A 14,967-nucleotide genomic window follows, 5' to 3' on the forward strand; every position below is an offset into this window, starting at 1 on the left:
CCAAAGTGCTGGGATTACAGGCGTGAGCCACTTTGCCCGGCAGTAACTGCTTTTATCTCTACCTTATAGATGAGAAAACTAAGGCTTAGAGAAGCAAGAACACAGAACTAGTAAGTGGCAGAGCCAAGATTAAACACCACAGGTCTCCCAGATCCACAGTCTAAGTTTTATCATAAAATATACAGTTTCCATTCCTGCACTAGGAAGACATAATTTGTGGACTTGCTTGGATTATACATATTCCAAGAAATTGTCCCAACTCCCAAAGAGCCATCCCAGCTGCACCACAGGTCATGAGGTGTGCAAGAATCTATCTGGTACAGCATAACACCATGGAAGCTGCAGGTAAAGCCAGAACCCAAGCCAACTTCCACTTCCCACCCTGGGGAGAAGTTGGAGACTGAGTGTATAAACACTAAGCCTACAAATCTGCACCAACTGTTCTATGGAATAAATTTCTGAATTGCAGCTCTAGTTTATCTTTCAGAACAAGGCGAAGCAATAACTCTGTAAAGAAATGCCTACAAGGATGACCTCTGGAAACACTTCATAACTTAAAAACCAGAATAGCTGGGCACCGCTGATCCCACAGCCAAGTAGGTCAAGGCTGTGGACCCTGCCAGTTCTACACATTCATATCTGCTTTATCTGAATTCACTCAGGGTCACAAATAGAAGGGTAGGTTATCTGAAGTTCTGACGTCTTCCCTTCATTACCAGACATACCAGCCAATAACTGGGTTTTAGGGTACTGAGTACAAGGACATCTGGCTCAACAAAACTGAACAAGTCAGAATTTGCAGTTAGGAACAGAGGTCATTAAAGGATTTACACAGCAAAGAGCATGTTGGTGTGATCTCCAAATTCAAGGTAACATTTCAGAGAAGGTTGCATATTAGATCAACATAAGACCAATTTAAATCTATAATAAACTCCATTTCTTCATCTTGTATCTTAATGCTAAAATGTACTCTGCAAAACACAGGATGCTAAACTATGCACCCTGGAAATATTTACAGACAGGAATTATTTCCAGAAAGAGCATGAACTAGTAAGTATATTACAGGTAAATTAATTTTTTGTAAGTTTTTTTCTTAAAAAAATCAGAGTTTTTACACAGTATCCTAACAAAAATTAGGAAGTTTCATTAGATTTCCACTATCAAATTTACAAGGCAAAATAGAAACATAATAAAAGCACATTTAAAAGCCACTTGGTAGATGTATGCATTAGATAAAGTGATAAATTATATGACCTCTAAAGTTCTATTTCATATATGTATATATATTTGCATAAGAAACTAAATCACAAAGGACAAGTTAAATCTCTATAATAAATCTATCAAAAAATATTTTGACTTTCCACATTGAAATATTTAAGTTTTAGGTAATAGGTAGATAAGGTAAGTAGTGATTCTCATTTATTTCAAAGTCAGAGTCTACTAACACCCATAATTCACAAGCACTAAACCCACGGGAAAGAGGGAAGGAAGACAACATAAAGGAGGGAAGGAGCAAAGAAATAAAGGAGAAAGAACAGAAAGAAAGGAAAGAAGAAAAGAAGAAAGGAAGGAGAAAGAAGGGAGGAAGGAGGAGGGAGGGGAGTAAAGAAGGGGAGGGGTGAGAGGAGGAGGAAGGAAGAGAGGAGGGCAAGGAGGGAAAACCACCCACCGCTGGGCTGTGATAAATGACAATAAATCCCAAAACACTGAAAACCTGAAAACTGCAATCTACAATTCACTGATCAGTTCAGTAGTCACTAGGTAAGAAGCAAAACTTGAGTCCAGCTGTCATGAAAATCAAGAAACGTAAATGAAACAAAAAGGCAAAAAAAATGTCATGACAAAAGAAAGAATATCGGGGACAGTTAAAAATAGGAGGAAGATCTAACTGCCTTTTTTGCAGAAATTAACAAGCCTAAAATTCATATGGAAATACAAGGGAACCAAAATAGCCCAAACAGTCTTGAAAAAGAAGAAAGCTGGAGGCCTCACACTTCCTGATTTCACAACTTAATACAAAGCAAAAGTAATCGAGACTATGTGGTACTGGCATAAGGACAAACATAGATCAATGGAAATCAAATGGAGAGTATGGGAATAAACTCATACATTTATGGTCAATTGATTTTTTACAAGGGTGCTAAGAAAATCCAATGGCAAAAGAATGGTGTTTTCAACAAATGATGCTGGGACAATTAGATATCCACATGCAAAAGAATGAAGCTGGCCCCCTAACTCACATGATAGATAAAAATTAACTCAAAGTGGAGCAATGACCTAACGTAAGAGCAAAAATATCTAACTCTTAGGAGAAAACATAGGTGTAAATCTCTGTGACATCGAATTGGGCAATGCTTTCTTACGTAAGACAATGAAAGCACAAACAACAAAAGAAAAAACAGATAAATATGGACTTCATCCAAATTAAAACATTTTGTGCTTCAAAAGACATTATCAAGGAAATGAAAACCCACAAGATGATAGAAAATATTTGCAAATCATATATTTGATAAGGGGCTTGTATCCAGAATAGATAGACTATTACAGCTCAGGAATAAAATGACCAATTTAAAAATAAGCAAAGAATCTGAACGGACAGTTCTCCAAAGATATACAAATGGCAAATAAACACATGAACAGATGTCAACATCATTAGTCATTAGGTAAATGCAAATCAAAACTACAGTAAGGTACCACTTCATACCCACTAGGATGGCATAATAAAAGACAAGATAATAACAAGCATTGGTGAAGATGTGGAGAAACTGGAACCTTCATTCATTATTGGTACTGCAAAATGGTACAGCCACTTTAGAAAATGGCTTGGTGGCCGGGCATGGTGGCTCACGCCTGTAATCCCAGCACTTTGGGAGGCTGAGGTGGGTATATCACTTGAGGTCAGGGGTTCGAGACCAGCCTAAACAACTTGGTGAAACCCCATCTCTCCTAAAAATTCAAAAGTAGCCAGGCATGGTGGCAGGTGCCTGTAATCCCAGCTACTTGGGAGGCTAAAGCAGGAGAATCGCTTGAACCCGGGAGACAGAGGTTGCAGTGAGCCAAGATCATGCCATTGCACTCCAGCCTGGGTGACACAGTGAAACTCCATGTCAAAAAAAAAAAAAAAAAGAAGAAAGAAAGAAAGAAAGAAAATGGCTTGGTGGTTCCTCAAAAAGTTAAGCATTGAACTACCGTATGACCCAGCAATTCCACTCCTAGATATATACTTAAGCAAGCTGAAATCATGTCCACCCAAAAACTTGACATGGATATTCATGGTTTATTCATGACAGTCAAAAAGTGGAAACAATCCAAAGGTCCATCAGCTGATGAATGGATAAACAAAAGGTGTTCAAGCACCATACAACAGGATAGTATTCAGCCAGAAAAGTGAATGAAGTATAGATCTCTGCTACAACACGGATGAAGCATGAAAGCATTATGCTAAGTGAAAGAAGCCAGTCACAAAATGCCACATATTGCATGATTCCACTTCTAAGAAATACCTAGAATAGGCAAATTCATGGAGACGGCAGATTAGTGGTTGCCAAGGGCTGGCTGAAGGGAGATATGGGGAATAACAGCAAATGGGTACAGGGTTTATTTCTGAGGTGCTAAAAATGTTTTGGAATTAGATATTGGCGATGGTTGCACACTTCGTAAGTCTACTGAAAACCACCAAATTGTACACAGTACTTTAAAATGGTTACTTTTATGGTCTATAAGTTATCTCTCAATTTTTAAAATAAATTTAAAAATAGAAGAGAGAAGTATACAGAAGTGGGTTACGGGTAACAGTAAACAGAAAAACAAATAGTGAGGAGACGGAAGAGGAAAGCCTACCACCAGTGAGTATTCAATGGGCAGGCTCCATGTCACGTTCACTTTCTATCCCTGATGTCTGGCACTGGCACAGAAGGCTGACCCAACCAATGTGCACTGAAGGAAGGGAGGAAGGGAAGAAGGAAGGAAGGAAGGAAGGAGGGAGGGAGGAGGAGGGAGGGAGGGAGGGAGGGAGGGAGGGAGGGAGGGAGGGGAAGGGGAAGGGGAAGGGATAAGGGGAAGGGGGAGAGGGAGGGAGGGAAGGAGGAAGAGAAAAAGAGACAGAGGGAGGAAGAAAGGAAGGAAGGAAGGAAGGAAGGAAGGAGGGAGGGAGGGAGGGAGGGAGGGAGGGAGGGAGGGGAAGGGGAAGGGGAAGGGATAAGGGGAAGGGGGAGAGGGAGAGAGGGAAGGAGGAAGAGAAAAAGAGACAGAGGGAGGAAGGAAGGAAAAAGTGAAGTTTAAAATAGACAGCAACTATATACATCAGTAAGTCCTATGCTACACTAAAAGTGACTCAAAGACTGCTACTAAGTTTGCCTCTTCCTGCAACGGAAGGGGAGACTATGTTCAAAATAGGTTTCAAAATATTTGGCTTTATAATGGTCTCCCTTTTTATTTTATTTTATTTTTTTATTTTTTGAGACAGAGACCATGTTTATTTTTTTGAGACCATGTTGGGGCATCTCTCCCCTAATGGATGGACTGAGGCATATGGTAAAAGGGAACGCTAAGCCCCTTTCACAAATTATATTACAGTATAATACAATACATACAGAACAGTGCAATGTTTATAATAGCAATTCTGGGCAAAGTAGAAAAGGTTAAATTATCTTCAGTATAATCCTTAAAAGCAAGGGAAAAGATTTTTCATACAAATAACTGATATATTTTAGACCATGCCATGACCAAATACTATGTATTATTTAAAGAAATGTTAAGTTTATAAATTTCACTTTGCCCAAAAATCGTTTCTTCTCATCAATCATAGTACATTTCAATACAGACATATTACTTTTCCTATATCATACAACAAAATAAATTCAAGATGGAGGTAAGAGTCAAGTGTAAAAATAAAACATATTAAACTTTATAGAATAAAATATAGGCCAGATGCAGTGGCTCACGCCTGTAATCCCAGTACTTTGGAAGGCTGAGGCAGAAGGATTGCCTGAGCCCAGGAATTCGAGGCCGCAGGTGAGCTATGAAGGCACCACTGTACTCCAGCCTGGGCAACACAGCGAGACTTTGTCTCTCAAAATAATAAAATAAAATACAAATGAATACTTCTCAGATATATGTACGAAGCAAGAATCTGCACTTAAAGGGGATAATTTTGACTAATTAAAAAATCTGTCAAGAATTCACATAAAAATTATCATAAACATAAAACTAAGGAAAAATATAATAAATTTTTAAAAACAAATGGTTAATATTCTTAATATGTATACAACTCCTTATTATATTAAAGGAATCTAAAGCACATTTCTGGTTTTAAACACTGGATGTAATTTAATGTGATGTTAGGAACTAGAGATGGAAACCAATTTCTCTATGAAAATACGTTTGAGGCTCCTGTGGGCCAGCCAGCAGGTATGGAGAGTAGAGCAGATGCTTAACCTACAGCTCTGAGGTCTGGGCTACAAATATATATTAGGCAATCATCTGATAATCAAAAAGGCATTTTTTTCATTTCACATGAACCAAAGAAATGAAACCTAGCTGATGTCCCCCTACTGCAAACAGAAAACATACTACCCTAATCTGATTATTATTATTATCATTATTATTGCTGTCATCAAAAACCATTCTGTACTGAGGTAGAAGGCAGAATTTGACTCCAGAGGTGGGGCTTGGACACCGGACCAGATTGAGGACTAGCTAAAACAAAGCCAGAGCAGAAGCAGCTGTCAACAACAAAATGACACGCCTACCAGTGTGCCATGTCAATTTACTGTTGCCACAGCAATACCAGGGAGTTACCGCCCCTTTCCATGGCAATGACCTAGTGACCCAAAAGTTACTACCCTTTCCCTAGAAATTTCTGCATAAACCACCCCTTAATCTGCATGCAATTAAAAGTAGGTATAAATACGACTGCAAAGCTACCCTGAGCTACTACTCTCTGCCTACTGGGTAGCCACGCTCTGAAGGAGCAGTCACAGAGCTGTAGCACTGCCTCTTCAATAAAGCTGTTTTCTTCTACCTCTGGCTTGCCCTTGAATTCTTTCCTGGGCAAAGCCAAGAACCCTCATGGGCTAAGCTCCACTTTGGGTCTCGTCTACCCCACAGCAGCTCTATCTCAACAACCCGATACTTTAAAATATGTTCTTTTTGGAAACTTCATGTTTCCAACCTGAGAGCTGATTTTCAAAATAGGTTTTCAAAATATTTGGCTTTATAATGGTCTCCCTTTTTATTTTTTTTATTTTTTGAGACAGAGTCTTGCTCCATCACTCAGGCTGGAGTGCAGTGGCTCACTGCAACCTCTGCTTCCCAGGTTCAAGTGATTCTCCTGCCTCAGCCTCCCAAGTAGCTGGGACTACAGGTGTGTGCCACCATGCCCAACTAATTTTTGTATTTTTTAGTAGAAACGGGGAGTTTCACCATGTTGGCCAGGCTGGTCTCGAACTCCCAACCTCAGGTGATCTGCCCCCTTCGGCCTCCCAAAGTGCTGGGATTACAGGCGTAAGCCACCACACCCAGCCTGTGGTCTTCCATTATTTTGAGAGAGAGAAAGAGAGAGAGAGAGAGAGAGAGACCTTAGTCCATAGTAAAGTAATTCTCTAGCACATTAAGTATATGAAATGTTTCTATGCAAATGTGTTCCTTCCTACCCTACTGCGGTAAGCATGGCACAGAAGACCCTGTAGAAGATATCATCAGAAACAGCAGTCAATACTGTGCACCTCTCTATATACAGATAAGGCAGAAGGAAGTTCATTCCAAGATGTGCAGTAAAATAATAGTACCTATTCAGAAAAGGGTGGTTGGGGGCAGTGGCGGGGGGCTTCTTTTTGGAATGGATGAACAGACAATGAAAATGAATGAATGCACACACAGTAGTGAGACAATGCAGGTTAATCCAGGGTTTACTTCAGTAATCTACTGACAGCAGCCCTCCACTGAGGAGGGGTTAGGAAGCTTAAGATGAAGAAAACCTAAAAATCAAGCAGAGTTTTGAAAAAATGTTAACTGTTTCCACTGTAAGTTTACAAAGTAAGGTGGCAAACTGAGCAAAAAAAAAATCTCATTTTTAAAAATGAATCATGTTCACTGTTATGCAGCCAGCATTATGAGCAATTAAGTGTTTCGAGTAGTTAAGAAAACAAGAAAGGCGTTTCGGGTTCCAGTTCCTATTCTTGAGCTTTCAAAAGCCTGTGAAATCTGGCCATTGGGGGCAGATGCATGGAAGACTTACCTGGCCTGAGAGATGGGCACTTTCCCTTCCTGAAGAAGTCCTACACTTCTGTAAATTGGGTTCAAACCACTCAAGAATTCTCAACTTAAGCTGTATCGGTGTGAATTCGAATTTCTCTAAGTTAAGAGATTCTCGGAAGGAAAAACAACTCTATTTTCAGCCAATTAAAATTAGCAAGAAAACAAGTACATTTACAAAGGGTCATGCTCCAGAAGTTATTCTCGTAAGAAAGTGGTTGGGAATTTGCCTTCCACGTTCCCATGGAAACCCTGTTAAATAACACCTGAGCCCACAAAGGCCTACTGACCTCATCCCGTCTGAGGCATGAATACCAGCAGCCAGGCCACGTGCCTTACCTTGGGAGTGGCCTGCACTGCTTCCAGAGACTGCCTTCTCTTTCTGCTTCCCTCGTGAACACATTTCTTTAAATAACACTCCCTGTTCCATGCCTTCTGTTGTTCTCCAGAAATCAGTCAAGTCACTGTACCTGACATCTACCACCACCTGCTTTCCTGAAACTGCTCTGGCAAAGTGATCAGGGGTTTTCTGATCTCCAAGTCCAGTTATTTCTCTGAAACATTCAACTTCACTGACCTTCGGACAAGCCCTGTTTGCATCGCTTTTAGAGTTAATCCCTTCTCTCTCTCCCTCTCTGAACTTTCTCTCATCTGTTGTGCCATCTTACCATCTTCCCTTTTTCACTAGATGATGCCTTCCTCTGCCCATTTTTTTTGTTGTTGTTGTTGGTTGGTTGGTTGTTTTTTTGAGACAGTCTGGCTGTTTCACCCAGGCTGGAGTGCAGTGGTACGATCTCAGCTCACTGCAGCCTCTGCCTCCTGGGTTCAAATGATTTTCATGCCTAAGCCTCCCGAGTAACTGGGACCACAGGCGCGTGCCACCACACCCAGCTAATTTTTCTATTTTTAGTAAAGATGGGGTTTCGCCACGTTGGCCAGACTGGTCTCAAACATCAGGTGATCTGCCTGCCTCAGCCTCCCAAAGTGCTGGGATTACATTACAGGCATGAGCCACCGTGCCCGGCCGTCCATCTTTAAATGCCAGTGTTTCCTTAGTTCTGTCATAGGCCTTCTCTTTATCCTACCCCTTCCTTATGGAGAGACTCATTTATTTCCATGATTTATTATAAAATGCCTGGCACATATTAAATGCTCAATAAATGTTAGCTTTCATCATTATCCTTCAAAACCCAGTTCAAATGTCACCTCCTGTCCAATGTCTCAGCCAACCTCCTCCACACTTCCTTCTCCCCCTGAAGAATCCGCCATGATTTGTGCTCTCAAAGAACCTTACATAAACATCTAGTATAACAATTAGCACCAGCCTAGGCAACATGGCAAAACCCCATCTCTACAAAAAAAGAATTAAAAAATTAGCCAGCGTGGTGGCACACACCTGTGATCCCAGCTACTCAGAAGGCTGAAGTGGGAGGATCGCCTGAGCCCAAGGAGGTTACGGCTGCAGTGAGCTGTGATCGCACCACTGCACTCCAGCCTGGGTGACAGAGTGACTCAGTCTCAAATTTTTTAAAAAACAACAACAACAAACAATTAGCACAATATATATAATATGTTCATAGGCTGGTCTCCCTTACCAGACTGTGAGCCCCTCCAGGAAAGGGATGACATCATTGAATTGTATTCTATAAACATCACTAAGTGTCATCTACAGGTCACACACTGATACAGAAGACCTGGGGGATGTCAAGAACCATAAAATGTGATCTTTGTCATTAACTCACGCTTAAGCAGAAAAAGCAGACATCAAAACCGATAACTAAAACACCACTGGGGGGAAAGTGTGATATTCATTCAATCAATCAATCTGTATCAAGTGCCAAGCACTCTATTAGGTACTAGAGGTGCAGGGTTAACAAGACAGAAAAAGAGACATGGAACTATATTCTAACGATTCTTTAAAAAACCAGAAACTGCTCCTTGTTTGTCAGATGTTTCTAACAAAAGGTTTTTCATTATTGTGTAAATTGGACTTGACTTTTTCCGTTGTTCCTCCTTAGTCATATCACATATGATGCAAGACCTATGGAGCAATAGCTTTTTTTATAGCTCCCAAAGAATCAAGCATGATTTGAATACTGAATCCTTAAAGCAAATCAAAATTTATTTAACAGCCTTCAGAGATCATTTCAAGAGGGAACAGATAGGGCTGCTAACAGAAATATGCATTTAAAAAAAATTCAGATCTTAAAGAGAGAATAAAAATAGAAGGATAAATAGTTCCATGATTATTTGTACCTTAAAAGAAAAAGAATGCTAAGGTCAAGCTTATAAGCAACTATACAATGTGCTGGATTCAGTAATAAATTCACCTGGTGACCACATATTAGGTATAGATTATGGCTCAAAAGTTGGGTAATACTTTTTGCTGTGGCTAAATGGGACAATGACAAGTCTTGAAAAAATAATTCTCATAGACTAAATATTAAGTCATCAGAAGCTTGTAACCTAGTCCAGGTCTCAAATTAAGCTTTCAGCACATAGACCAGGTAACTGAAAACTGAAAGCAGATGAGAGTCTCGAATTCTCCTATCATAGCCTTTTTCATCTTCTATGCGCTCAGAAAACCTCCTCATATTAAATGTGGCATATTCTCTGGCACAGAACTCTTTAGGTGACATGCTCCTAACTCCCCTGATAATAAACCATGGAGAATAACCCAAAGAACATACAGTGTGAAAACAGAAAAATCCTGATTGCTTCATACATCCACTCCTGCAAACTTAGTCCAACGTGTCTAATGATGTTTTTAGAGGAACATACAAGCCTATTAAATAGTTGTGGCCTGGGAAAATTAAGGCATGGCAATATACAAATACCACAGTGCAATTTTGCTTGAAAATTCTCAAGCAATGTCACAACACGGTGGCAATAGCTTTTGTGCGTACAATGCGTTCCCTTCTGGGATCACTTGAAGATGAGATCTGGCCCTTCTTGGGCTACCTCAAATTAGAAGTTAACTTGCCTGCAAACAGGTAATGATAACAAGATCCAATCCTGAATAATCAAGAGATTATCCATGAAGAAGAATGTTCATCATTTATTTAACATGATAAAAAACCTATTTCTTTAATTAAACCTACACTAAGTGGAGAGTCCTGAGTTCTATGAAGCTTGGAAATTGTGAGGCTGTACTTTCTCATTACTTACGTATATTTCACCCAGCAGTGAAAATGTCTCTCCAGGTAAACCAAGGAGATACATCAATATCTTAATTTTAGTTCTAAGTGTATACATGATTCGTCTAAAGTAAAAGAGTGTCACTTATATGCTATTAAGGTTTTGGGGTTGTTTTTTATTTTTTATTTGTTTATTTATTTATTTTTGATACAGGGCATTGCTGTCACCCAGGCTGGAGTACAGTGGTGCAATTACGGCTCACTGCAGCCTCTGCCTCTCTGGCTCAAAGTGATCCTCCCTCCTCAGCCTCCTGAGTAGCTGGGACCACAGGTGTGTACCACCACAACCAGCTAATTTTTGTATTTTTTGTAAAGATGAGGTCTCACCACGTTGCCCATTCTGGTCTTGAACTCTTGTGCTCAAGTGATCCACCAGCTTCTGCCTCCCAAAGTGCTGGGATTATGGGCATGAGTCACTGCACCTGGCTGCTATTAAGGTTTAACCTTCTTAAAGATTTCACAAATGGGCACCAAATGAGCCACAGGTGAGGATGTTATAAATTTAACCATAATACTCCTGGAAGGTTACTTAAGCTCAAACCTCCAACACCGACAAATTCTTTAGCTTGGAGTTGTCTGCCTTTTGCCTGCCCTCTGTTGCCCTTTATTTGAATATATGCTGAATGGATTGGTAAGCACTAACACAATGGTCCTGTAAGTTAAATGGTAATCAAGTCAAAATTGTAAGTGACTGCAAAGATTTCTTAATGCTGACAGCCCTTACTTTCAGACTTTGGAATACAAAACAACGCAGATCTGCAAAATGACATTCTAATCATCACAGCAGGATCGGTCCTCGGGTAACCCACTCATATGTCATATTTAATGGCTAAATGAGTTTTCTATACTACTGGTTTTATAAGGGAAAGAAGAGTCTGGAACTCTGTTAACAGTCTAGGATAGTATTTCTTTTCCAATTTTATTTCAGATTTACCAACTGCCAAGTGTACTTCAAGCACATAAAATATTGGTAGCACTGAGTTGCTCGGCAAGAAAAGTCAAGCCAACTATTCTTGTCATAACTCACGTGCAAGCTACAACATTGTTCTCTTTCACTAGGTCAAGACAAGCAACTTGTGCCCCAACCCTGCTTTGCAATAATATACACACACTAAGAGATGTATCAGTTTTTAAAACCAGACTCCAGGCTCCTCTAGAGTATCTACAAATCTTTTTCTTACTCAAACTCTATGTATACAGTAAACACTGGGTCACTGTATCTGGGAAACTGACCAGGAGGTGTTTTGTTGTTTAATTTTTTGAGACAGGGTCTCCATTTGCCCAGGCTAAAGTGCAGTGGTGCAATTACAGCTCACTGCAGCCTGAAAAATTAAAATCCTACTGTCCAGATTTGAAACCTGAATTTTCCCTGGATCAACCAAAGCCAGTTTCCCAACACCAATTTCCTAAAAATCTAGGAGATGTCATGGAAGAACTAACACACATCAACTGTATGTATGTGACTCAAAAACAATCAGAAATGTTACATAAATGTTTAAAAAAGAAATGTTATATAAAGTATATATTCATTAATGTTACTTAGAACCTTCAGAGGTAGCCCAGATTTCTCTCTTAGTCATGTTTTATGTATATCATAATACAGATATGGTTCTGCATTGACAACGCATCTACTACATCTGCCTTTATTATCTAAAGCAACCTGGTTTGTTTATTTGCTATTCTTATTCTGGCCCAGCCATTCAAATGCTTGGCATTCAGGTTGACAATTTTCTGTCAGTCAAGAACCACACACTCTACACATCATCAACAAGCAAGCAACACAATTTTATTATGTAACACAGGTCAGAAAAATGCTAAATTGAAATTATGTTGTTAGCATATTTTAATTATCTAAAACAACCTAGATTTTTTCACAAACTGAAAAGATTAACACAAAGGACTTGAAATTCCACTACTAGGAAAATAATATATTTTTTAAAAGGTTCTAAATCTCAGGCAATAACTCTTATTTGTTTCCCTCAGAGTCAGTATAAACAAGTTCTTCTTAATTAAAGAATCATAATACCCCTCTTAGAAGTAAATTTAATAATATTTTATCTGTATTTATAAGGGATCTGAAAGGTTTTTAGTAAAATCTTGGAATTTATATACGTAATTTTCATTATGATACTGATTTCATTAAAAAAATAAGTGGGGGTGTAATGCATATTACACTATTGTGTAAGATTTTTATTTCTGATGCATTTTCACATCTTTTATAGCAGTAATAAACACTGTTCTCAAGTATACAGTTCAATGAAATGATCTACATTATGAAGTCCTTAAAATACTCCCTTGGATTTATTCATTATTTAGTTCACTATATAATCTTGCATGTTGTAGGCTCCCAACAATTATTTATTAAATTGCTGAATTCAAATAGTAGACTGTAAAATCATAAAAGGCAGAAATTACACCTTTTTAGCCTAATTTTATATAGACCTTAGAAAGAAATCTTGCAGATTTTAAGTAGCCAAAAAATGTCTGCTGATGTGATGCCTGTAATCATGATATTAATAGCTATTTCGATCTTTTCAAATAGAAAATGTATTTCTGTGAGACAGGAGAACATAAGTTATAAGTGAATAGATTCTGGAATCTGACAGACTTGGGTTCAGAATTGGACTCTGCCCCTCAGTAGCTATGTGACACTGAGACCACTCTTGGTAACAGTTTCAGGGGCTCAGTTTCCCCAAACAAAAAAACTGATCAAGTGATGCTATCTGCCTCATAAAGTTGTTTTAAAGATTAAATAGACCGGATGCAGTGGCTCACGCCTGTAATGCCAGTGCCAGCACTTTGGGGGACAGATGCGGGAGGATCACTTGACCTCAGGAGTTTGAGACCAGCCTAGGTAACATGGTGAGACCTTGTCTCTACAAAAAATAAAAATAAGGCTTGGCACAGTGGCTCACGCCTGTAATCCCAGCACTTTGGGAGGCCAAGGCAGGCAGATCACTTGAGGCCAGGAGTTCGAGACCAGCCTGGCCAACATGGCAAAACCCTGTCTCTACTAAAAACACAAAAAATTAGCTGGGCATGGTAACCTGGGTGGCAGAGGTTGCAGTGAGCCAAGATCACACCACTGTACTCCAGCCTGGGTACAGAGTGAGCCTGTCTCAAAATAAATAAATAAATAAAAATAAAAACATAAAAAATTAGCCCAGTCTGGTGGTGCATGCTTGTAGTCCCAGCTACGTGGGAGGCTGAGGCAGGAGGATCACTTGAGTCTGGGAGATCAAGACTGCAGTGAGCCATGATCATGCCACTGAACTTTAGCTTGGGCAACAGAGTGAGACCCTGTCTCAAAAAAAAAAAAAAAAAAGATTAAATAAGGTCACACATATAGAGTGATAGAGTGAGTAGCACGTACACCTAGTACACAGTAATGCATGCTGTTTGTGTATGGCTTGCTTTAATTTATAAGACCAAAGTGTCATATATTCAGCTTGTCAGCTTATGTAATCTTACAGCAGTTTGCTAGCCCTCTAAAATGTAATAAGGACCTTTTTCCTCCATAAAATAGGCTTATTTGGAACAGTCTAAACTACTGAGGGTCCCACAGTAACAATTAGATTCTCCTAGTATAAGAATGAAGTTGGGTTTCCAGACACCGCAGGCATCCCACTGGCATATTCCTGACTTGGTTATGGCCACATGGCTTATATCTTGTCTCACATCCAAAACCTAGGGGACTGACATCCTGTTGTCAATTTGTACATGTTCCCTGACCTAAAATAACCATGACTAGGAATGCTGGTTAAAGCAAGGTATTCTAGGACCCTCTCAGGGCAAACGGCTTCAGATGGCAGAGTAGCAGAGACAACAGGTCCTTTAAGTCAGGTTGAGTTAAAAGTACTTGGAGAGACAGGCATAGAGCCTGCTGAGGATGACCAACCTTCTGCAGGGAAGAGTTGTCAAAGACTTGGAAAAGGTCAAAAGGTACTGAGTATCCTTTCAGTGGAGGGCTGGGCTTAGGGCAGCACTCCCTCTGGGAATTATCAGATTTTTAAAGGGGTGTGTACCTTTGATTGTCCTCCTAGTGATTTGGCTATTTTACAATGCTATTGGGGTAAATATTACCTTATGCAAAACTGATAGTAACGCAAATATTTTTTGTCCACAGCAATACAAATGAATACAGTTTGGTAGAGATACAATTGATTTCTACCCTTTAGAATCGATGACTCCAACATTATAGAATTGCCTTACGTAATATTAGCCAATTTTGCATCTATTAGCAAATTCATTTCACCATTCCTGATTTTGTATGTGTGTATATAATATTTGCTCTTTGAACTCTCCTTTCAACCAGTTCTAATATCTTTCTGGTTTTTCTCATTACATAATGAATTAATTCAATATTTGGCATATGTTTATATTTGTAGAGAGTCGTTATTTTAGATTGTTGTAAATTATAGTTTAGAACATTGTAACGTGGCGCTTCCCATGAAGAATGCACTTTCTCAGGAAGGGAAATTCATAAGTTAGAAAGGAGGTTTTAGTTTTGCCCAGA

At 39.4% G+C, this 14,967-nt stretch overlaps 1 protein-coding gene across 2 annotated transcripts in view; it reads right to left on the reverse strand.

The window, feature by feature from the left end:
* The window catches only part of MAP3K5 (mitogen-activated protein kinase kinase kinase 5), a 239,267-nt gene that overhangs the window by 211,261 nt on the left and 13,039 nt on the right, over positions 1-14,967 (reverse strand). The window contains exon 1 of one of the 2 annotated variants that reach the window (XM_030809751.1): positions 3,841-3,907. The exons of the other annotated variant lie outside the window; for it this stretch is intronic. The gene's annotated coding sequence lies outside the window, so the exon portion shown is untranslated. Of the gene's footprint in view, positions 1-3,840; positions 3,908-14,967 lie in introns of those variants that run through there. 2 annotated transcript variants of the gene reach the window in all.

Source organism: Nomascus leucogenys, chromosome 3 (assembly GCF_006542625.1).
Source record: "Nomascus leucogenys isolate Asia chromosome 3, Asia_NLE_v1, whole genome shotgun sequence".
In the NCBI taxonomy this organism is placed as follows: domain Eukaryota; kingdom Metazoa; phylum Chordata; class Mammalia; order Primates; family Hylobatidae; genus Nomascus; species Nomascus leucogenys.